General features: G+C 57.0%; 1 protein-coding gene across 2 annotated transcripts in view; it reads right to left on the reverse strand.

The window, feature by feature from the left end:
- The window catches only part of PRR5 (proline rich 5), a 51,237-nt gene extending 31,641 nt beyond the window's left edge, over positions 1-19,596 (reverse strand). The window contains exons 1-2 of one of the 2 annotated variants that reach the window (XM_060306463.2): positions 19,525-19,547; positions 1-117 (exon numbers count right to left, since the gene is read on the reverse strand). The gene's annotated coding sequence lies outside the window, so the exon portion shown is untranslated. Of the gene's footprint in view, positions 118-19,524 lie in introns of both variants that reach the window. The other variant, XM_060306462.1, reaches the window with a different exon arrangement.
- Positions 19,597-21,576: the final 1,980 nt, after the last annotated feature.

The raw sequence follows: 21,576 nt of genomic DNA on the forward strand, positions 1-21,576 counted from the left end.
CGGAGTCGGGTGGGCCCTGCAGCCAGTGACTGTTGTCCTTATGAGAAGGCCACCTGAAGACACAGAGATCCAGGCACAGAGGGAAGACAGCGACGTGGTGGCAGCTACCAGCAGAGGCTGGAAGAGACGAGGAGCGACCCTTGACCTGCTGACACCTTGATGTCAGACTTCCAGCCTCCAGAACTGTGAGAAAATCAACTTCTGTTTTAAGTCACCCAGTTTGTGGCGACTGGTGAAAGCAGTCCTAAGACACCAGTATACTGCCTTTCCCCACACAGGGCCTGCACGCCCCCAGACTCCGGCTTTGACCTCCACGTCCAGAAAACTCCCACATCCAAACGTGGAAAGGCCAGGCCCCAAAGCTCAGCACACCGGAGGCACCCTCATCCCCCTACTCCCGATTTCTTTAACAGGAGCACGCAAACTCCGGGAGACGGGCGGTGACAGGTTACTTCTGGCGAAGGCATCGTGGTGTGGCCCCTGCACGATAGCAGAGCCGGGTCCGCATCTGCCTTTCCTGCCCTGGATAAATGCAGCTGCCCCGCAAGGCGGCCCTGCCACCATCCCCACTGTGCAGACAGGTGGACTGAGGGCACACAGGGCAGAGCTGGGCGGACTGGGCTTGATGTCCAGCTTTATATCCTCCCTAGGCACTTTCCTGGCCAGCAGCCTTTTCTTAGAAGAATCCTTGGAAAGAAAAGTACCGCTCAGGACAGCAGAGCTCACACTGATGATGAAAAGCCCCAGGAGAAGGAGCCTGAGCTCGTGGACCAGGTTGGTGGCCGTGGGAGCTTTGGAAGTGCCGCTTCACGTATTCTTCCAAACGGCCCCGTGAGGCAGGAATGAGTAGCTCCGGTGGGGGGTGGGTGGCTGTGTTCTTGACCTTGTAAACAAAGCCCAAAGAGCCCAGAGGGGAGGTGATGCGGGGTCAGCTGGGCTCTGCTCAGGCTTCGCTCCCAGGGGAGGGGCGTCCCCCCAGGACGGCGCTCCAGTCGCCATCCTCCCGCTTCTCCAAGGACGAAGTTCGCAGTCCGCGAAGGGATGCATTTAATGCAGGAGAAACGGTTGCGGAGATTTGCTGTAAGGTTTGGGGGCGGGGGGGCGCGTCTCCTCCTAGGGGTGAGAGGTACCCCTTACTGAGGGCTCACCCCGGCCAGCCTGGCCCATGGTCCCCACGGTAACCCTGCCAGCGGGGTTGCCTCTTCCTCCACTGCAGACGGACGTCGAGGCCACAGATCCTGTGTCACCTACCAGGTCACAGGCTGAGAGAGGCAGGGCCAGCATAGATGCAGGGGTCCCTATTCCAGTCCCCGGCTTCTTCCATGGTGGGCCGTGGGCTGAACCCAGGCCTGCTCCTGGAGGAGACTGGGGCCTTCCCCGCCCGAAGCCTGGGCAGGTAGCACCCCCTTGCTGTCCCCCAGCCCCTGCAGGGCCAGCTAGCGTAGGCCCCGTCCCTGTCCCTGGAGCCTGCCCACCTCTGGGCCTCGAAGGCTCCAGACTTCACCACCTCCCCTGCCCCAGACACGGCCTCCTGGCCTCACAGCCTACGGGGCTCCACCCTGCTGCTGGCACGCTCACTCTGCCACCCAGGTGTGACCTGTCCGTCTGCCCAGCGGCTTCAGCCGGGGCCCCTCGCCTGCAGGATGAACTCCACGGTTCCGGCAAGGTGTCCAAGACCTCCGCAGCCTGAGCGCGGCACTCATCCTCCCATCTCTGCTGCGTCTCCCACGAAGCCCCTCCAGGCCCCGTCCTGCCACCCCCAGCCCCCGAGGAGACAAAGCAACCACTGTCCTACAGCCCTCCTGCCTGCTTCCCACCTCCGGGCCTTTACCCAGCCTCTGCCCTCTGCCTGGGTGCCCTTCCTCCCTTCCCTCCAACTAGTTTCTTTTTCAGGGATTGTATTAGTAGTAAAAGGCAGTAAAGAATTGTGATTCGGGGCATGGGCTCTGGAGCCAGATGGCCTGGGCTGGAACGTGCCTTCACTAGTTGACAGCTGACCACCTGGGGCTGAGTACTTCTGTTGAATTGTGCCTCAGTTTCCTCATCTGTAAGATGAGAGTCAGAATAACACCTTCCTCCCTGGGAGATCTCAAGGCTGTAAATGTATTCAGAGACATCCAGCGCTTAGGATGGGCCTGGCACACAGTAGGTCCTCAGCAGCCTTAGCCATTACCACCAGCTGGCCTCCCGCTCTCCACTCCCAGTCCTCTGGCTTCCCCTGGGCACTGGGTCCCCACCCCAGTGATGCAGACCTTTCTCCCCTCGACCCAGCTCAGCCAACAACCCCCAGGCCGTCCTCCCTCTGTCTTGCGTTAGGATCTCGGGACAGGCCTACCTTCTCCATCAGATGCTCTCAGAGGCCGAGGCTTCTGCAAGCTGAGGTGAGAGGCAAACGCCCAGCGGACACGGACAAAAACTTTCTTCTTGACCTAACTGTAACCAGTCTCCTTGGAGCCTCTGCTGGACGAGGCCTGACCTTGGGCTTCCCTCTCTGTCCTTGTAGGATCCACTGTGAGAATCCTAAGTCAGTTTAGTGAAAATCCTCCACCCGCCACTGTCAGACCCCCCTCGTTGCCCCCCCACCCCCCCGCCGTCTCACCACCCTGGCTCGCCTTGAGCAAGGATTCGGCTAAGTGGGTCAGCAAGAATCCTCCTTCCCCAGATGTTTCCTCTTCCTACTTTCCCATCCACTGACCCCCGCCCCGCTCCTTGGCTATAAATCCCCACTTCTCCTTGTTGGAGTGACAGTCAAGTCCAATCCCCCGCCCCGACTGCAAGACTCCATCTGTGATTCAGAAATGCAAAGAGCTCTGAAAACTCAGATTTTTCAGGGCTCATTCGGCCACAAAACCTGACCTGACCAGAAGTGAGGCTACTTAGAGTCTCTGTCTACCCTACTTAGTGGAGATCCTGTGCAATACTTTCCCCAGGATGCCTCCCTGATCCCTTCTACAGGGCAGCAACAGACTGTATTATCATTCAAAAACAGTAGGAATTCCAAAGTCACATCTGGCCCTGGGGGTGTCGGTCGGATAAAGGATGGAAGATTTGCACAGACCCCAAGATGTGTCACAGATGTGTCACAGAGCTGGCAGGTATGCGGCTGAGCTGGATTCCACCGGACTCCAAAGGTGGCCTGCAACTTACTAGGAGAATTAGACAGGTATCTACAGGCTCTGAAAGTGCTTGGTAAGAAGTAGTAATACCTGGAGAGTATGATCATTGTTTTGCATTAACCACTGAAAGGTCAATTTAGAGAACGACACAACCTGAAAGCTCTTTCCTACACAGCGCCTAGAAATGCTGGATAAAAAAATTACACACATCTCAATGCATAACTGAGCTAGTAAGAAAATGAGGATGATCACCGGGGCCAGAATAATATTAGGATTATCATTAAGATAATCTTATCAGTATACTTATGTCATATTTAATATTAATTTTACTGAAGGCCAGTATAATGCTTGCAATATGCAATAATTCAATAAGGAGCGATGTTCTCAATTGTCTTAATGTATCAAGCCCTTGTGAAAATTAATAAACAGAAACCTCATTTAAAATGGATTTGGGAGGCCAGAAGGGGGAGCTCTCACACCCCATCACTCCTGGTCAACTACAGACCCAACAGGAAGAGACATACCTTTGCAGCTCCAACAGGAAGAAGGTTACTACTTTCCTTGCCAGCAGGAGGAAGGAAGAATTTCTCCTCGCCTGGCAACAGCCCAGCCAATGAGAGACTGGTACAATTCAGCCAATGAAAAGCCATTACACTTCAAACTCCCAGTTTCCTCCAATGGACTCTTTGTTTATAACAGCCCCTCCCAGCTCCCCTTCTCTCTTATAAAAGAATGGTACCCTGGACTCGCCTGTGGTTCACCATAGGTTGTGCATCCCGAATTGCAATTCTTTGCCGTTCCCGAATAAACCCATTTTTGCTGGTAAAATAACAGGTGTTTTACTGTTTTCCGTCAACGCCCTCTAGCGCTTGCAGCAACCCCAACTACTGCTATTCCCATTTCACAGATGAAGAAACTGAGCACATCTCATGCTGGTGGAGCGGGGATTCAAGCCCAGGCAGTCCAGCTCCAGAGTCTGTATTCTTAACTATTACACTCTACTAGCTGTACTCTAATTAGCATAACATTTAAGTCACAGGAAAATACTGTGAACTAAAAACCCAGACGTTAAATGAAGGTGTCTTGTAGGGTAGGGAGAGGGATATCGAGACAGAGAGGTTAAACCCAGCAGTCGGGAGATAAGACACCAGCAAGCAGGACGATGGGAGATGCAACTGAGCTCTTCACAAAAAGCCAGGGGTCTCGAGGGGCTGCACCCCTAATAAATGGGTAGCCGGGAGAAAGATCTCCCCATTGACAGAGATGACAAGAAAACTTGTCTCTGACCACCTGAACTCGAGGTAGGAAAAAGCATGCAGGGCTCCTGAAAATCGGTAGCCAAGAGCCTACCTTCACAGGCTGCTGGGTTAGGGTGGAGAGAGCCTAAACTGAATAACATAGACGTGGCCCCGGGCTGTGACAGCCCTAGGCTGCCAAGCAGAGCGACCACAGAGATGCTCTGGAGGGTAAGCGCACAAGCCAGGCCTCCTGGGGTTTCCACAGATAAAGCCTGGCTGGAAATAAACTCATGATCTCAAATTATGCGACACACGGAGAAACAGCCGCTATGCGGGAAAGGAGAGCAAACGCTACAAATGTCAGGATGACATTCCTAAAACTTCTGCCACGAAACTATTGGAAAGAGACTGTAAAGTGAACTTGCTTAACATAATCAAAGAGAAAAGAAAGCATGAATATAACAAGATGCTATAAAAGCCAGGTACCAGCTTACTGGGCACCCACCCAGGTGTAAAAGGGGATGGGGGGCTTCCCTGGTGGCGCAGTGGTTGAGAGTCCGCCTGCCGATGCAGGGGACACGGGTTCGTGACCCGGTCTGGGAAGATCCCACATGCCGCGGAGCGGCTGGTCCCGTGAGCCATGGCCGCTGAGCCTGCGCGTCCGGAGCCTGTGCTCCGCAACGGGAGAGGCCACGACAGTGAGAGGCCCGCATACCGCAAAAAAAAAAAAAAAGAAAAAAAAAGGGGATGGGACCCAGGACAAGGGAGCATCGTACGCAGTCTCAGCGTTGATTTCCCTGTCCTTCCCTGGTGTTCTGCAGTCAGTGCAAAAGTCCTCACTGACTCAAGTGCCTGGCGTGTCCAGGAGGCTGTTAGGCACCAGGTCTACTCCTGTTTGGGCCACAGTGAAAACATCTGGCTCTGTACAGAGTAGACAGCCTCAAGATCAATTGGAGATTTCTGCTGCTCCATGTCTAACAGAAGCCCACCTGGGAGAAAAAATTCTCATGAGCTTGGTTCAGAAGATATGCACTTACCCCTGTCACCCCAGATCAGAGCCTGTCAAGCCAGGGTCCTGGAGGCCTGGGAGTTTTTCAGGATCTGTGAAACCCTGAAATTGTCTGCATAGCTCCTGAATGTGAGTGTGCCTTTTGTTGGGGAGAGGAGTGTGGCTTTCATGGGCTTCCCTAAAAGGGCTGGGACCCCACCTTACGGCAAAGCCAAGGAATGAGCATGGCCCATCTGTAGGGAACGTCTGTGGTACCCAAAGATTTTGAATAAAGGAGGGAAAACATTATTTTTAGAGTTAATACAGATGCCTTAATTATAGACTGAGGTGAAATCCTCACGGATTTTGAAGATAACACATGAAGCTTCAGTCATCTCAAGGTTATGGGCCTCACTGGGTCCCCCTTGCAGACCACCTGAGGATGCCCGTCTCCATCTTCCCTGCAGTTAGGAAAGCCTGAGGGTCCTGCTCCAGATACTAGGTCCTTGGATCAAGCCAGGGTGTTGTTCACCACATCACACAGGGAGCCCTTTAGGAGGGCACCTAGGAGGATCATCCCTTGGATTTCATTCCCAGGAAAGGCTGTGTTTTCATCTTAAGGGCATTATGAATCTAGTGAGTGAGCCACTTTCCCTCTTTGCTTTTGTTGCCAGGAAGCTCAGAGTAAAAAAAATCAGTCCATATCTCACACATGTACTAGATCTCCTAGCATGTTTTGTTTTTTAAAATCCAGGAACATCTTGATAATGATTATAGCAATAACACAACCATAGTTATTACATTATAAGCATTTCCTAATAGCCAAGCACAGGCCTGAAGGGTGTACCATACAATCATACAGTCCCAATACCCTCTCACACGGGTATCGCCATTCCCGCTTCTGCAGACAGGGCTAATGAAGCTGCAGGAGGGGCGGTGATGTTCCCGCGGCACCTGGAGGGTGAGATCAGAGCAGTGGAGCCTCAGACAGGGCATTTCCCCGGGCAGCCTGCATAGCAGGGTAGCAGCAGCAATCAGGTTCCGCTGTCTTGGGAGGGGCTGGGGGCAGGGGTGGACTGGGGGTAGGGGGAGTAGGAGACTGGGAGGATTCCGCTCCTAGAGGTGTCTGGAGGGAAGGGACCCAGGACCCTGGAGTCTCGGACCCTCCAGCCCTCCGTTACTCTCCCCTCCTCACACACCTGAGTCTGCAGTTCCTACACTTTCTTGGCCGTGAATGTGGTTTAAGTTTGGTAACTGACACAAGCAGCTAAGAAAGAGCATTTAACAAAACCCATCTGGCCCTCCTTTCCTACAAGAAAGGCCGGTCAATACAATAAACGCAGGGGGAAGGAAGAGAAGGGGATGGCCTGGCTATGACGCCGCTTCCCAGGCCCTCTGCACCCCACTCTCTCCCACAGGAGGCCAGGTCCAAAGGCCCCCGGAGTTCATGTAGCTCAGCTGTCCATTTTACAGACAGAAAGACGGAGGCCGGGAGCAGGGGTGGGACATTCAGGGTCACACACAGAGCAGGACTGTCCTAACGTGTGGTGAAAAGAGCAAATACTGAGGTCCTACTGGGTGCTGGGACCCCCCCACTCCCTCCCTCCTGGGGCAGCCAGGTCAGAATTTCCACCCACATTTTTCTCAGGAGGAAACTGAGGTTCTGAGGGAACTGACCTACCCTGTTGCACGGCAGTGCTGAGATCGAGCCCAGGTCCAACCTGGAGGGCCCGCACTACACGCTGTCACTCCGGGGGACCCCCTCTGCCCCCATCAAGTCATTAGTGATTGTGAGCACCTGCTGCAGGCTGGAACCTGTCCCCAGGGGAGGCCACGTTTCCCCTTCCCTGGAGTCGCAGGAGGCCAGGAACAGAGGAGGCAATGGGTGGAGGGTTATGGGAACCCCGAGGACACCAACTGCCCTGGGGAGCTCCGAAGTGCTTCCAGAGGCAGTGACATTTCATACGAGCCTGGAAGGATGGCCTCGCCCAGCAGGGCCGGGGCGGGCTGCAGACCTGGTGGCAGGAATTGGACGGACCGCAGCATCGATGAGGACACGGGATGAGCCATCAATAGAGGACAGGCCCTGCACTCAGCGGTCCCCGGGAGAGACTCTGGGCTCTGGAGGGGACGGTCAGGGCAAAGGCAGGAGGTGGCCCTCTGGCCTCCCCTTCTATCCTCAGCACTCCTCAGCCCCCTGCAGCTGCAGGCCCCTGACCTGCCCGGGGCATCTGGGTGGGGGGCGTCTGGGGATGGGCCATGGCTGGTGCTCAGATGGGCCAGGTCTCTCTCCAGGCCGAAGGGGAGGGCATCACAGAGGGAGGGCAGAGCACACACAGAGCAGAGGCGGGAGATGCAGCCCGGGGAGGCGGGAGCCAGAGCTCCAGGGGCTGTGAAGGGTGTGAGGCCACCAGGCAGGCCCCAAAGGCTGGGAGGACAGTGGGTGCCACGATGCCGCCTCGGGGTGCATGAGGGGGTTTGGGGGGAAAGGTTTCAGGAAGACCCCGTGATGAGTCCGAGTTGCCGCCCAGGGATTTTACAGTGTGACCACCCAGTTCACGCCCAGAGATCGGACAGTTAGATAAGGAAGGGCCTGAGCTTAGGATTCCGCCCGGAGTTCCCACTCTGCTTTTCCAGGGGCTCTGCTTTCCCCGGGGCGCTTAGAGTTGAGGCCGAGAAAAGCCAGTGGCCTCCGCCCCAGACGCCTTCTAAGTCACGGAGGCTGCCGCCCTGCTCTCCACGTGTCCTTCTTGCTGGTGACCTGGGACGGGCTGCCCTTCCCCCTTCCCCCCCTCATTATGCTCCCCCAGCCCCATTTCTGGGATCTGTAAGTAGTGACTCTTGTGACTTTGCTTTCTTTGTGTGAGTGTATCGAAACTGTGCCTTCAGGGGTCCTGGGGCGTGGCTGGATGGGCTCAGAGAAGGGACTCCCCGCGGGCCCATAAGTCACCCAAGTGACAGAGCCTGGGCAGATCAATGGCCTGACAGGGCCAGGGCCAGGAGCTGGCACGGGGACACAGCGTCCTGGCACCTGTTCTCCCTGGAGCCCCCCTCTGGGGTGCTGGGCGTGGGAGGGCGGCCCTGCCCAGTCCCCGGCCTGACCCCCAAGCAGCTCAGGTCTCAGCAGTTTCTGAGTCATGGAGGCCTGGGCTCTTTCTCTGTGGTTGCTGGTGTGGGTGGCAGATGCGGGGGGGGACCGAGGTGAGAAGTCTGCCTGGGAGCTGAGGCCGCCAGCTCCACTGTAAAGCTGCATGGTACCTCCTGCACTGGTCGGGCCCACGGGACTTCCCCAGACTCGGGGGCAGGTGACAGGAGCGGGGTCTGCTGGGCTTTGCCGCAGGGATGAGACAGAGGGTAAGCAGTCAGTCACAAGCTCCCAGCCCCTTACAGGGAGGCCGTCAGCTCATGGGTTGTCTGAAGGGAGACGAAAGGGAGCCAATAGCCTTCCTGAAGCCTCCCAAACAAATGAAAGCAGAAGTCAGCTTCTTGGTGGAAGGTGCAGTCCTTGGAGGCCAGGCCCAGTTCACGTCCACATGCTTGCCCTTGTCCCACCGTCTGGGATAACCTTTCCCTAAGCCTGGGCTGCTTGGCCAACTCCTATTCATCCTGCAAAACCCTGCTCAGGGTGACGTCACCCACCTAAGCCTTCTCCATAAGCCCCACCCGACCACACATACCCGTGCATTTGGAGGACAGTACTGCCCAGGCCACCTGCTGCAGTGGCACTTTCCCCCAGGAAGCTCAGAGAGTGAGATCCCTCACTATTAAGGACATGCTCCTGTCTCTTTCCTTAGCTGGCTCCTGTGGTCCTAACCTGGCTAGCAGCTTAGTACTCCCCTCCGCACCAGGCCTGTCTGCACAACATTCCTGGGTGGCGTGGGCCTCGGCAGCCCCCTTCCCTGAGGACACAGGGACTCAGAGGGCCACACAATTTGCCAAAGGCCATGTGCACTTTCTCTCCAGGAAGTATTTCATGCGAATCTAATATGTACCAGGCCCTGAGCTAAGCGCTGGATTTGAACCTGACCTTGGCCAAATCTTCTACCCTATGGCAGCCTCAGTGTCTGTCTGGCCTCATAACTGCTCTGGAAGCAAGCTAGAATGTGGGGGAGGGAGGGGGCTGTCCTCATTTTTCCAGCGGGGGACAGAGGCCCACACTGGGCACACGTCCAGGCCCCTGGGGGGCCACCGCACACTGCCTTCTCTGCCCACCTTGCCCACCCAGCTGAAAGCCACAGAGAGCAGGGGCCCCTCACCCTCTGCTGGTGAAGCAAAGGGAAGAGAATGGTGGGCCCTGGCTGGGCCCTGGGCGGGCTTCTCCCTCCCCCCTCCTCCCCTCTCGCCCACCTACTGCCTACAGCACCCGTCAGAGCCCGCTGTATTAGCATACATGCAGGGAGGAAACCCATCTGAGCTCGCGACATCCCCCCTACACCTCGCCCAGCACCAAGGCCGGCAGCCCACAGACCAAGGTGATGGCCGGTGACCTTGACCATCAGCACGGAGGCCTTTTCCCTTCGCTGGCTGGTTCTTCTCTGCAGCTTCAGGTAAAGCAAAGGACACCTTACCTGCACGGGGGCTGCCCCCTCTGTGGGCAGCGGTGTTCCCCACCTGCCTCTGAGTCCTCAGCTGGCCCGGCCCAGAGCATTCTGAACCGGCTCCCTCGCCACCGGCCTGCTTCGTTTCTGCCACCCCCGGGGCCCGCGGCCCACACTCCCCCGGGGCCGGTCCTGGGACTGTCCACGTTGACCTCCTTTTGGCTGCTTGAAGTTCCTTCCGGTTGGTCTTGTGAAATCAAACTCATTTCCCATTTCTGTGGGTTCTCCTCAGAGCCCTGTCCCCAAGGCGCCTCCTGAGCTTGTCTCGTCCCCCTAACCTGCCACCCTGGGCGATGCTCTAACCATAGATGACAGAAATCATGAACTCAGCAAATATTCAAGGGGTGGACCTGACAGTTATAGGAAGGGTGCTCATTTGGTCTAAGATGTCAGGTTCTAATCCCCACTCTACGGATGACAAAACAGAGGCCCCAAGGCTCAGCGACAAGCAAGGGCTGCAGGAGAGGCCAGATGGTCCCGGTTGGGCTCTGGGGACAAACACACCTGGATCTGAAGTGCAGCTTGGTCACTCACTGTACTTGGCCTCAGTTTCCCCATTCTGTAAAGTGGGGATACAGCAGTGCCAGTCCCATAGGGTCCCTATAGGGGTAAGGGTTGCCTGGGCTCCTTAGTGCACAGTGCCTCCCCCCACCCCCCCAAAGGCTGGTGGGTGGACCCTCAGGGGATGCAGCCATTGTGATTCTAACAGAAGCACCCCCTCCCCCCATCCCTCAGGATCTGGTCCAGACCCTCTCCTTGCAGGGTCTCTCACCATCCTCACCTCACCGTCATCCAGGTCTCCAGCCAAAGAGCACTCCCCAGTCCCAGCACACCGGCCTCCCTAGCAACCCATCCCCTGCACACCCCCCGCCCTCCCCCACTCCCCAGCAAGGTCCCAACTTCACAAGCCTGCAGGCTGGGCCAGGGGCCTCCTCCGGGCTTCCCACCAGGACAGCTCCATCACACCATGGGTCCATCAGACCATGTAGGGTCAGTCTGTTGGAGAGGGGCTACCTCTATCAGACTGAGCGTTCCAGCAGCACGGGCTCTGTTGCCTCATAGGGTTCAGCGCAAGGCTCTCAACACCCATGCAAAGTCACTGAATGAACTTGAGAAAATTGGAAAAACACAAAAAAGTTGGAAGAGGAAACAAACCACCAGAGAAAGTTCTTGCTACCATCTTGGTGCACTTCCCTCCAGCCTTTTTTCTGTGCCGGTTGTGAGTGTTCGTCGGACATCCCCGTGAGCACCATGAACGCAAGCCTGCCGCCTGTCCGCTTCTCTTCCACAAATAAATGCTGGGTTTGCAGAATGGGAGTGAGGCCTGACAGAGGGGCTGAGTCGCTTGGGGTCATGCAGTTCCAAGAGGAGGGGCCCAGCCCTCCCGACCCCCAGGACTCAGCACCCCCTGCCCCACAAGAGTCTCAGCCCCAGAAGCCCTTATTTCCCGCTGTCTAGCTGAACGTCCATTGTCTGTGAAGACCAAGAAAACAGGGGTCCCTCACAGAAACACAGGGAGTTCACACGTGGAGCATACCTCACAGGTTTGCGGCTGCCCCTTACCACACGTTCCTAAAACCCCAGCCCCGCCCTCATGTCCGACATTCTCTCTCGTTCCTCAGACATCCTTGGGGCTCCACTCTGTGCCAACCCTGAGCTGAGCCCTGGGACCCAGAGATGAATAGAGCAGAATTCCGCCCTTGGAGCCCCAGGCTGGAGGGGAGGAGGCCGGGGAGCTGATCCAGTGCTGGATCAAAGATATGAGCAAAGATTCCAGGGTAAAGGGCACGGGAGGGGCGCCTACCCACGCTGCCTGGGGGGGACACAGGGCAGCCAGGAGGGCTTCCTGGAAGAGGCGGGTATCTTCCAGCGGGGGCTTGAAGAACCAACAAAAGCCCCCAGTGAGGAAGGGAAGAAAAGAATTCCAGATAGAGGAATGGCAGGAGGAGGGTCCAGAGGAGGGAAAGGCGGACAGCAAGCAGGAATATGAGATGACCTGCAGGCAGTGAGCGGGGAGATGACCCGGGCCACCCACAGGGCTCCCTCTCACAGCTGTGGGCAGCCAGTGCGGCTCCAGAGGCCAGTTCCCTTCAGAACCAAGCTTGGCAAAAACTTCCACCTTCAACCATCAGACCTGCAAGGCTCCTGGGGCAGTGGTTCCGGGTTATTTCCTGGGAGAGCCAACCTCAAGGCCTGCTGGGATCTCTCTGGAAACCAGACCTGTCCCAAAGGCCAATCGATGTCCGTCAGGCCAACGTGAAGATGTGACGGAGAACAAGGACACAGGTGTGATCCTCACTTGAGAAAGCAGATTCTACGCCCCCATTCACAAACTGGAGACCAACCCCCCAGAGGTCACAGAGCACGGACGCAAGCAGTAAGTGGGCTCGGGCGCAGAGGCCAGCCCTCTCTGGCTCCGAGGGCGCCCCCAGCCACGGCCTAAGTGTCCCCCATTGGTCCCCAGGGTCTGGAACGCTGGCCCTGGCCAGCGCACCCAGAATGTATTTTATGAATGAGTGAACGAAAGAATCCGAAAGCCCTGTCCTTCCACCCACACCTCCGGCAGCAGGAAGGAGCCGTCTGCTACTGTGTTTTGTTGTTGCTGTCACTCTGAAAATCAAACGCACAAACCTGAATTCACAGCTGTGTCGCTTCGGGGCGGGCAGGACCCCCAGCCCCTGACCCCGGACTAGAACAGAGTCCAGCACCTCGGCGGAGGGGTCAGACGGCTGAGGACCAAATCTCCGCTCGGCCACTAACAGCGTGAGACTGGACCCGTCGTGCCCCTGCTCTGAGCCTCGGTGTCTCCGTCACTAAACGGAGGTGCTGAGGACCTACCCTGCTGGGTGGGTGCAGTGAGGACTAAGGAGCTGGGACCCCGCGGGGGTGGGTGCGGGGGAGATCCCGTCCCTCTGGCCTCCTCTGCCTATGACCTTGGCCGCCGAATGAGCTCTGAAACCCTCAGCACTGACCAAGCTGGATGTCCTGGCCCCGTGTGCAGCCGAATGGCTTACATATTACGAGGCATCCACGTGGCCAAAGGGCAGAGGGGCTGAGGAGGGCTCGGGCTCGCGCGTGACTCAGCGGAACTTGTCAAGGCTGCAGGTCTGGGGTGGGAAGTGCCCCCAGCCATACGCTGTGCAGGGAAGCCCGGCTGCCGGCATCTCTGATAAATATTTTATCACTGCTCACAGAGCAGGCAGGCCCCAGGAAGGTGCCTGCAGCCTCTGATCCCACAGAGCACCCCTTCCTGCCTGGACAGAAGGAAGTGGCTGGGTGGGGTGCCGGTGGGGTCAGGAGCCCAGACAGCTAGCTCATTCCTGCCCTGCTGTCACTTCAGGTCAGCTCAGCCCAGCAAACGCCCCTGAGCCTCAGCCACAATCTGCCTTGCACTGTGCGGGTGCTGGGCTCCACTCTGCCCTGGACAGCTCCCAGGCTCCTCTGCACTGCCCCCAGAACACCAGCACTCTGCACCTTGGCCTGGTCAGACACCCCTTCCTGTTGGCCCAGAGCACTGCCACCTCCTCCAGGAAGTATTCCTGGCTTTTTCCTTCCCACTGTGTGACCTTGGGCAGGCCCATCACACTCTCTGAGCCTGTTTCTAAAATGGGGCTGGTGGTCCCCACTCATGGTGGACCAGATGAGACTGTATAAACACAGGATCTCCCAGCTCCTTGCCCACATGGACTCATTCTTTTTGGAGGGACCTGAACATTTGGAATCAAATCAATAAATATCATAGGGCATGTCTAGGGGTGGGACACAGGAATATATAGAGCCTGGCTCCTGCTTGCAGGGTTCCACAATTTAACTGTGGAGAGATAAATAATAAATAATAATAATAATAGTACTACTAATAATAACAGCAACAGTAATAACAGCTACCACATTTCAAGCCCCCACTACTGCCAGATAATTGACATCACATCCCCTTGTCTACTCCTCCCAGCAGCCCTGTGATATGAGGTTCCCACCCTCATTTCACAGCACGGCAGGAACCTGAGACTCAGAGAAGGGTAGGACCCTGCCTGAGGTCACACAGCTTGCGGGGGCTGACCAGCTGTCCTGCTGGACCTCTGGGGCGTGCCCTCAGGGTCAACACCTGCTTTTCACATCCTTGTCCACGTGGGGGCTCCACTGAGAGGGGGATGGTCCAAGTCAAATGATGAAGATGCACAGGATTCGGTGCAGCCAGTGAAAAATCGTCACTGCTCTTTAGGAGCTAGTGGACTATTGAGGGAACAGGGGAAATGCTAGCAGTATTACAGCAAGTGGAAAGGAAGAGGATACGGAACTGCGTGTGCTGTGATGACATCCTGTGAAAATAGTTCTACATGAAGATGTACTGATTCAAAAAAGACTGGAAATGATAAACAAGATGATAATGTTCAGAGGCTGAGGTTACGGGTAAAATCGGAGCCTATTTTCCAGACTTTGTACAACGTGGCTATGTCGGTTTTATAATTTGAAATTTTCCTTAGACATAGGATTGGGGGGCTTCCCTGGTGGTGCAGTGGTTAAGAATCCGCCTGCCAACGCGGGGGACACGGTTCGATCCCTGGTCCGGGAAGATCCCACATGCCGCGGAGCAACTAAGGCCATGCGGCCCAGCTAGAGCCTGCTGTGCACTCTAGAGCCTGTGAGCCACAACTACTGAAGCCTGTGCACCTAGAGCCCGTGCTCCGCAACAAGAGAAGCCACCGCAAGGAGAAGCCCGCGCACCGCAACAAAGAGTCGCCCCCGCTCGCTGCAACTAGAGAAAGCCTGCGTGCAGCAAGGAAGATACAACGCAGCCAAAAATAAAAATAAATAAAATAAATAATTTTTTTAAAAAAAGAAGTAGGATTGGTCCACCACAAGGATTTATTGAGCACCTAGTGTCTGCCCTCCCTTGCTGAGAGTTTTCTCCTCTCTCAGCCTCAGATCTAGTCAGTGGGAGGAATGAGATGGACACCATTGTAAGTAACAAAGAACTTGGGGCCACCCTCCCCATCTCTCCATGACTGGGCCTGTCAGCAGCTCAAACCCAGCACAGCCAAAGCCAGGCTCAGGATGTTCTCCCACGTTAAGTCAACTGTACCAGGGATCACCACCACCACCACCTACTCAAGTCCTAGACTCACAATCACAGGGGCTCACGAGGTAGTGAGCTCCCTGTCATGGGAATAACCAAGCAAGGAGCGTCATGTCTCTCCACCAAGACGTGGCCTCAATGGCTGTCTTTCAGTCCATCTTAATGAGACCCAAAGTCTTACCAGCTGTGTGACAAGACACTGACCTCTCTGTGCCTTGCCCTCCTCATCTGTACAATGGGATCATACAATGACCTCATAAGGCCTCAGAGGGTTAACTGAGAGCAAATATGTAAGATGCCTTCCAGGTGCCTATCCAGGACTATTATTATTTCACAGCTTTACCTACCCACTTGTGGGAGCTAAGTGGGACAGAAATAAAAATTCCTATTTCACAGACTTGAAAACTGAAGCACAGAGAGTCACCCCCCTCAGACTCAAAGGGATGTAAGTGACTCCAAGCTGATTGTTTTTGCTGGAGAAACTGCTTTGGCAACACAAAGAAGGCCTTTAGCCAGCCCAGCTGATGGCACAGAAAGCAAAACCTTAAGAACCTTCCAGAAAGTGAGCAGGACTTCTGCTGGGGTCAGAGGAGCCCACGGTGGCAGTTCCTGACAGTGAGGCATCTTGGTGACATTCCCTCACCTTAAGGCATGTAGCATTGTGGAAAGTGGGCGCGCACACCTCATGCCAGAGACCCTGGTGTTTGAGCCCCAACCCTGCTCCTTGCCGCCCTGTGTCTCTGGGCAGCCCTTGGCCTCTCCAGGCCTCAGTTTGCCCATCTGTTAACTGGGCATGGCCACGATCACCTTCTGGGCTGCTGGGAGGAGTAAGTGGGACGGTGCCTGGGGAAGACTTCACACAGGGCCTGGCACACAGTAGGTGCTCAGGAAATGGCTGTCCCCTGCTTCCTTCCAGAGGTAAATCCAGGCTTTGGAGTCAGAACCGAGGAGAGCAGTACTCCCCGCTGCAATGAACTACATAGATTTTCCTGAAAATCTTTTCAGAAAGGAGCTGGCCTTGGCCCCTCCCCACTCGCGCCTGGGGGTAGTACGTGGTAATGCAGTAGCACATGTCACCTCTGTCCTCTCTGCTCTCCCTAGAGGGTACAGATGGGCGCCAGCATCACCCGAGGGCTTCCTTGTGCACCGAGGGGCCCTGTACATGGCTTCACCCAGTCATCACGTGACCCCACAAGTGAGTTTCCAACAACAACATTAACGCTAATACTGATAAGAACTCCAGGGCCGGTGCCAGGTCAGCCTGACCGCAAGCCACTGTCACTGCAAGACCACACGTCACTGCACGACCACTCTACCACACCAACACAGGGCACCGTCCTTCTGGAAACCTCCCATGAAGCCACGTTGTCCTCACAAGCACCCTATGTGGTAGGTGCTACGATAATCACCACGTCATAGATGAAGAAACCGAGGTGCACACAGACGTTTGGTGACTTGCCAACACCACATAGCTGGTGAGAGGTGGGGCTGAAATTCGAACCCAAATAGCCTGGCTCCAGAACCCAGGTCTTAATCACCTAAGTGTGTTTTCCAATCCACTCTGTACACATGAGAGCACTGAAGCTCAGCAGGTGGACCTGACTCTGGGCTCTCCAGCCTTTGCGGCCCCTCCCTGGCCCCTGCTGGCTCCCCTTCCAGGCCACCCAGAGTCCAGGGTCTGAGGTTAGAGCCAAGTCCTCTATGCAGCGGCACCCGGGCTGCTCCCCCGAGACATCTGGATTCCTGAGTCACTAGAACTCTGCTCACACAGAGTTTCAAAGTCCCTGTGCCTCTAGGTGCTCCCCCACTGAGGTTCGATTTTGAGACATAAAAGAGGGATGTGGTTAGAAGAAAAAAAAAGGTTATAGTGTCACCAGGAAGTCACCTCCTTGTCTCACTCTCCCATGTCTTCATCACAGCCCACGGTCCTAATTCATTCCTCCCGACCCTAACTCTGGTTGTCCTCAGCATCCGTACCCCCGAGGGCCACCCTGGGCTATGGGGTGAGTCCCGCAGCAGGACATCCTGACTCCGCTTTTGACCTGGAGGACCACTGACAGCACGTCTGACCCAACAGCTCCCCATCCAGGTTGCTTCTGTGCCCTCCCCCTTTCTGCGTGGGTCCCTCTGCCTCCCTGGGGACGCTTGCCATCCTCCAGGCCTGAAGAAGGCCTGGGGGAACAAGTGAGTGAGCGAATGAATGAATGAATGAATGACTTTTCCCGTTCCTCTCTGGGCGTCACAAGAGCTCTGCTCTCCTTACAGATGTCCCAGAAGATGATTTTGTTCATGTCCATGAATGTCCACAATTTGGGGAACCTGGTGAGGGCCCGGGGCTTTCGCCCTCCTTCTCCCATCCCAGCCTCTCCAGAATCTGCCGGGAGTCGCCGGGGAACAAGGGTGTTGTCTCCCAGTGCCTGCCTTGAGCAAGAGAGCTGGCACTGGCGCACAGCCAGGTGCCATGAAATGCCGCCTGAGGCTGCGAGGCAATTCCACGTGCCCATCCTCAGGCCTTTTAAGCCACCCATTAGAAACAAAACATCCGTCAGCTACCAAATGTTTCTGCACAGACCACTTTCCCTGCTGATGAGAAATTAAGTTCATGTGACTGTCCCCATCACCAGAGAGTTAAAACAGTCGAGACACACGGAGTGCCAGCCACTCTCAAAACGGGTACCCACCCCCACCGCCAGTTTGCGGTGAGCTTGTGATATGTCGGGAAAACGGGTACCCACCCCCACCGCCAGTTTGCGGTGAGCTTGTGATATGTCGGGCGTTGTGCCTCTTTGGATCCTGACGACCCACAAGGAGTTCGTAATTTTAAGGTTCCCAGTTTTCAGATAAGGAAACTGAGGCCCAGAGAAGCAGTGACTTGCCCAGGGCCACACAGCCAGCCAGTGGTGGATGCTGACCCAGGTGCTAACCCAGGTCAGCTTTTCTCTAGCCCTCACCCACCCCTTACCACCACTTAAACAAATGGCTCAGAATCCCAGACCGTTTGGCAGGAAAGACCCTAGGGAGGCCCTAATCTCCTCTGACTGACGGGGACGTGGGCTCAGAGAGGGGAAGTGGCTTGCCCAGGGACACAGCAAGGCCATGCACCCAGTATGGACTCCTCTTGGGTCCGCTCCACTGCCTGCCAGCCAGAGGGAGCTAATATGACCTTGTCCGATCACCCAATGCCACCAGCCAGCGGCACTCACGCTTGAATGTGCACCAGAAGGGGGGGGGGAGTGGTAAAGTGTAGATTCCTGGTGCCCCATCAGAGGTCAGGATAGGAGTCCAGGAATCGGCATTGTATCAAGCCCTGTCATTAAAGAGGACAGTCTGGTGGTCCCAGGCTCTTCTCCCAGAGCCCCCAGCTTACCCCTCCAGGGAGGGTCTTGGGTTGGGCCTGGTGCAGCAGGTCTGAGAGGCCACAGAGAGCTCGCCCTCCCCCTCCAGATGCAGTCCAGGGACCGGCCTTTGGGATCCCGGGGAACTCAGGCACAGCCACGCTCTAGCCAAGAGCATCGCTGATCACCTGGACACGCTGGGTTCTCACAGCAGCTGCACACAGCTCTCAGGGCTGCCCTGAGCCACGGACGGGAAAATGGAGCTCGCCCTCAGGAAGTGGCCTGGCCGAGCAGGGCTGAGACCACACCCTGCGACCTTCGGGCCAGGGACCCTCCCCCAGCCCAGCAAGTTCTCCCCTACCTTGGCTCCATCAGAGAAAACCTTAGAAAGCGTCAGGCGCTGCTCATGTGAACGGGCTCTCTGCATGATGAGGTTTTGCCAGAGGCCCACACCCCGGACCGGGCAGACCTGCCCCGTGTGCCACCTCTCAAGGGATGGGAGGGGGCTCACCAGGTTGAGGGCACGAACCTCTACAGGCTCTGCCTCTGCCCTCAGCTGTGCCTGCTGCCCCAAACGCACCCGCACAGCTCTGCAGGGCCAGCTCCCTGCAGGAAGGTGGCGGGCGGCCCAGGCCAGAGGCCAGAGGGGTGGGGCCGCACGCCGAGCCAGGACAGGGCTCAGAAAGGAGGTGTCTCCCTTCTGACCATCTTTGTTCGCTCTATTGGGGGGGGCAGTGGAAAGACAGGGGGGAGCTGCGATGGGGAGGGGCAGTGTCGGGGGAGGGGAAGATCAGGAAACAAGGCAGCTGGACAAGCGGCCGGACGGACACGCAGAGACCCACCCACGGAGACAGAGAAAAACTCAGAGACAGAGAAGAGAAGGGGGGGGGCGGGGGGGGGCGGGGCGTGGGCGAGAGAGAGACTGCGAGAGAGGATGCGCTCCGGAGGTCCCAGGAGACGGGGGTGGGAGGGGCTGGACCCCCAACCAAGGGGAAGGCCCGACCCCCGCCCAACCCATGTCCCCGCACTCGGCGGGGACACGCGCGCGCGCGCGCACACACGCCACTCCGCCGGCGCCGCCCGGGCCCCCGCCCTCCGAGGGGCGCGCGTGCCGCCCTCTGCCCACCCGGACCCCTCCTCCGACGGGGCCTCCGGGACCCGTCCCCGCCACTCACCTTGGTCCCCGCGCCACCTCCGCCGCCGCTGCCACCGCGCAGAGCCGGAGCCCGGGGCCGGGGGAGGGGGCCTCGGAGGCCCCGCCCCGCCCCGCCCCCCGGGCCCGCGTAGGGCGCCCGACGCGGCCGGAGCCACCGGACTCCTGGGCTGCTGGAGACGCGCGGCAGGTAGCCACCTGGGTCGCGGGTACGCCCACCCACCGGGGCCCGGCCGAGCTGGGAGCCGGGGGCCGGGGGCGCCCTCCCGGGGTCCCCCCACCCGGGTGTACTGCGCCGGCTGTGGGCGGTGCCCGCCGGGGAAGGGGGTGTCCCCGGCCACCCTGGCGGCCCAGATCGGCTCTCCGGCCAGTAAGCATTCCTCCGCGGCCCTCTAACGCCCACGGAGCGCCCCTTCCCCAAGCCCCAGCCTGTGGGGGTCGCCGGTAGCCCGGAGGAAAAATCAGACACTCAGATTCAGTCCCTGCCCTGGGGCTTGGGGTCTTGAGGGAGGCCGAGGGATCAGGGATGGGACAAACAAACGCTTCCAGCATCTGAATATCCCAGGGCCATGGTTGTCAAAGGGTGGCGCGACTGCTCCATGGGCAGCACCCTGGAACTTGGTAGGATGGAAATTTTCGGGCCTCCCCAGACCTACAGAAACTGGGGATGGGGCCTGGGAATCTAGGTTTTAACAAGCCCTCCTGGTGATTCCCAAGCTCCCGTGAAGTTTGAGAAGTTCTGCTCTGGTGGAAATAGCCCACACCCCATGCCCCACACCCATAGTAGGATGTCAATTCCCTGAGGTGGGGGATTTGTCGCTTTTCTTCCCCCAGAGGGTCCCCAGTGGTTAAGACAGTGTTTGTCTGCTGAAAGAACACGTGGATGAATGGCCCCATCTTGAGCAGTGCTGGTCACTTTTCACTTGTGGCATCCCCTGCCCCCCAGATCCATCCGCTGCTGGCTCTGCGCCAACCCTGGTGGGCTGCATCCCCCACTGGTGCGTGGTTGGGTCTGGCCAGTGGGGGCAACAGCTGGAGATCAGAGGGAGAGAGGACGGGGCATTTCCTCCCACTGCCATGTGCTGTACACTGACGCTGTCGGTGCCCCTGAAGCCGCATCCAGCCTCCGTCCCCCGACACCGAATTAAATCTCAGAGACAGAGTTTTGGGTGAAGTAGAAAAGAACGGCTTTATTGCTTTGCCAGGCAAAAGGGGCCAAGCGGGCTCCTGCCCTCAAAACTGTGTGTCCCACCTTGGAGAGGGTAGTGAGAAGTTTAATAGTAATGGTTCAGAGAGGGCTCCCCACCTGTCACGCAGGAGACCGGGGTTCGATTTCCCGACGGGAGCCAAAGGGAAGGGATGGGAGACAAGGGAGAAAAACAATAGGGCAGCCTTGGGGCAAGGTCCTGGGTCCCCATCAACATATGCACACAATATCTTTGAGCTGTTTTGCGGATACTGAAACCCCTTCCAGGTGGGAAAAGTGAACAATTGACCAAGGTATGCTGCCCACAAGCAAGTAGACCCCAGACCAGTTGGAACCTGAAGGTTGATGATGCTGACTCCGACTTACCTCACCACCAACCAATCAGAAGAATGTCCACAGGCGGATCACACCCTCTTTGAACCATTACTATAAAACTTCTCACTACCCTCTCCAAGGTGGGACACACAGTTTTGAGGGCGTTAGTCCGCTATGGCCCCCTTTGCCTGGCAAAGCAATAAAGCTGTTCTTTTCTACTTCACCCAAAACTCTGTCTCCGAGATTTAATTCGGTGTCTGGGGACAGAGGCTGGATGCGGCTTCACCTCTCTATGACCACAGCTCCTGCCGGGAGGCCCTCTGTGACTCTAGCTCCCACCAGCTTCCGCTGGAAGCATCATCTCCTCTGCTAGTTCCTCCAGCCCCAGGGATGGTAGCATCTTCCCGCCATTGCCAGTCTCTGGGTGCTCCTGAACCTGCCCGCACCTCTGTAAGCAGTCCCTTTGGTCACGTGCCTTATTTGGACCACCTGGGGTAAATTCTGTCTTCTGCTGGACCGTGACTGAAACAGATAGATATGATTTTTGCCACT

This window comes from Globicephala melas, chromosome 10 (assembly GCF_963455315.2).
Source record: "Globicephala melas chromosome 10, mGloMel1.2, whole genome shotgun sequence".
Taxonomy (NCBI): Eukaryota; Metazoa; Chordata; class Mammalia; order Artiodactyla; family Delphinidae; genus Globicephala; species Globicephala melas.